This window comes from Dipodomys ordii, unplaced genomic scaffold, assembly GCF_000151885.1.
Source record: "Dipodomys ordii isolate 6190 unplaced genomic scaffold, Dord_2.0 Scaffold115, whole genome shotgun sequence".
NCBI classification, from domain to species: Eukaryota; Metazoa; Chordata; class Mammalia; order Rodentia; family Heteromyidae; genus Dipodomys; species Dipodomys ordii.
This window is the reverse complement of record NW_012267331.1, coordinates 1,800,251-1,803,473: the sequence shown is the minus strand read 5'-3', so window position 1 is coordinate 1,803,473 and position 3,223 is coordinate 1,800,251.

Genomic DNA, 3,223 nt, shown 5'->3' with positions numbered 1-3,223 from the left:
TTGGCCCCTGCTCTGCTGTGCACACCCTCCCCTGCCTGTCCGTCAGCGCTGGCTCCTGTGTCTCCACACCTCGGCCCCTGCTCTGCTGTGCACACCCTCCCCTGCCTGTCCGTCAGCGCTGGCTCCTGTGTCTCCACGGTCAACACAGTGGACTGAGGACAGCACCTGGCCCCAGCTCCCTCATGCTTCTCTGCTCCTGACAGCAGTGTTCACTCCGGGAATGAAACGAGCCCCACGGCACACGCATCTAGCTTTGGGTGGCACGGCTCTGGCTGTGGCCACTGGAGGGAGGATGGAAGACCGAGAGTAACTGAGCTGCGCAGCCTGGGCAAGCGCGGAGCCCGGGGGCCCTGGCGCAGGCTGACAGGTGGCACCAAGGTGGCAGAAGAGGCCAGCTTCAGGAGGGCTGTGGGCAGCTGCTGGGGGAGTTGCAAGAGCCAGAGGGCGCTGGGGGAGCACTGGTGCTGTGGCAGCACCCAGGCCCGGCCCAGCGCTGCAGTCCTTTGCGGAGTCACAGGGTGAACCAACGCCAGGTCCGATCCACGGAGCGCAGGAAGGCCTGGTGCACTACGGGAGGCGCCCAGGATGCGCGGGAACCTGCAGGGGCGGCCGTGCCCATCGGCCCTGAGGAGGTGACGTGGCATGGGCTCTGTGGCCTGGAGATGTGGCTGAGGGCGACACTCTCGTCTAGCGGATGCAGGAGGACCACTGCACTAACCCTGTCCTGGCGCGGAACTTCCCGTATGGGTGTCTGCCAGGGAGGTGTCCCAGAGAGCTCGAGGTGCCCTGGAGACACGGCCCACAGATGGCCGCAGGCTTTGCTCTTCAGCCTCGGGAAGTTACTGTGAGGAGAGCTTCTAGTTGTCCAGGCGAAGCTCTTCCTCCCTTGGTGTTCTGTCCCCAGAGCACCGTCTCTAAGCTAAGCCCAAGCACACGTCTCTAGCCGGGCCGCACATCCCCAGCGGCGGTGGCACTGACAGCTTCCCACCAGCTCTCCTCAGTGCAACCCAGAAAACCTGCAGCACCGCTCCTGGCGGCCGGCGCTGGGCTCACACAAGCCAGCAGGACGACACGGCCAAGCCACGGCTGCTGCCGAGCCTGCCACACCGCGCCCCTGCCCATGTCAGCCCCAGCACTGCTGTGTCACTGCCCATCCTCCTGCACTAGAGTTTATCCTGCTGAAGTTCATTTCCGAGCACAGAGCTCCTCCAGGCCCCACCCTGCGCACCTGGAGGAGAATCCGGCCAATCCCGCTCAGCAGCTGTGGCTCCTGCTCCGGGTGGTACTCGATGACTGCACGGTAGGCGTCCACAGCCAGCACGTAGTCCTGCGGGGCAAGAACCGACAGCACACTGAGCCAGCGGAGGCCCGCCGGTCACATACAAGAGCCTGTGGCAGGGAGGACTCCTGGGCACCAGGCCTGCATGGGGCAGGACCTAATCCTACCGGGTGAGCGCCGCCTGCTGGCACTGGGCAGAACTGAGCCTGACCGCCAGCCTTCTGCAGTGAGCCACACCTGGTCTCCAGCTACAATCCACACCCTCTACACCAGAAACCAGTGCGTGGAAAGGCTTCAACTCGGCACCACACAGGCAGGCACCAACCTCGGCCATGTCCCCAGCCCACTCCTGCCTGTGCCGGTTGTAAGCAGGCGCACCCCAGTCCCCACTTCTTGAGGAGCTGGGACTACACAGGGATGTCGCCACATCTGTCTTTTTTGGTGGCACGGGTGTTTATAACCTCATGGCTTTGAACTGCCAGGCAGGCGCTGTACCACGTGGTCACACCCCAGCTCTTTCTGCTTTGGTTATTTGAGATAGGGTCTGTGTTTATATGTACGTACAGATGCATGCTTCCTGCAGCACCGGGAGGCCAAGTGTAGGCTGCCATACTCAGCACTTTTCTGGTTGGGATGATCTTTTGGACTCTGCCTGGGGTGGTCTTGGGCCATGCTCCTGGTCTGTGTGAGCAGTAAGCTTCTAGATCTCCCCAGATGTGTCAGGGCTGTCTGACAGAAGGGACACTGCCTGTCTCGTGGGAGAAGGGGGTCAGCTCCACCCAAGCCCAGTGTCCCCTGCAGTCACAGGGACTCTGTAGCTCGGAATCTGCCAAGCAAGTTCTGCATAGACCACTGCTGAAGACGTCATTGAATCAGCTTGGTTAAGACACGTGGTCAGCAATACCATGGCCACTGACAGTGATTTTCTCATTAGTCACCATGACATTCCAGACTTTTATTTCTATGTTCTTTTGTACTGTCAACTTCCAATCTGGGACTGCAGTCACTAGTTTGCTAGCTGGGATGTTTTAGAGAAAGACAAAGGACAAGTGAACTCAAATAAGCAGACAAGCCCGGCATTGGTGGCTCATGCCTGTAATCCTAGCTACTCAGGAGGCTGAGATCTGAGGATTGCAGTTCAAAGCCAGCCCGGGCAGAAATGTCCATGAGAGTCTTATCTCCAATTAACCACCAGAAAACTGGAAGTGGCGCTGTGGCTCAAGTGGTAGAGCGCTAGTTTTGAGCTGAAGAGCTGAGGGACAGCACCCAGGCCCAGAGTTCAGGCCCCATGACCGACAAAAAAATTAATGTATATTTCACAGGAGCAATGCTATTCAAAATAATGAATGGTGAATCCATTGTTAGCTCACGCGCCTCACCGGTACTGAGCCCCCACGTCTGCCATACCGCGCACGTCCACTAGGTGGCAGAAGGCATGTGCTTAGGTGGTCCAGAACCGTGCATTTTCCCCTCTGGCTTTAACTCATGAAAATGGAAAATGCAGTTAAACTCCGGAACTAGATGGTGCTCACAGCGAGCCACACTGCGCTCTGTGCTGAGTCCTGACAAGGCAGCGCCTTCCTCTTGGAGTCTGGGGCTGCCACTGGAGACAACAAAGACAGGCACTTCCATCCCATAATTCTCCAGGTGTGAGCACAGCATGGCGGCGGCTGCGGGGGAGGGGGCTCCCCCGGGGAGCTGTGGTCCCGTGATTAATGCAACACCGGTGGGGAAACTAACAACTGGCTGCTCATCTCTATAACTCCTGCACTGGCCTTCCCAGTGGCCTGGCAGTATGGGGGGGAGGGTTAAAGGGGTGGGATGGGCGGGGGGTGGGTGAAGGAGCCAGGCAGGGCAGGGCAGGCCCGTGGGGAGGGACAGAGCTCTCTGAGCTGAGTGCGGTGTCAGAGTGGGCAAGGTTTCAGAGAGAAATGCTGTCCTCTC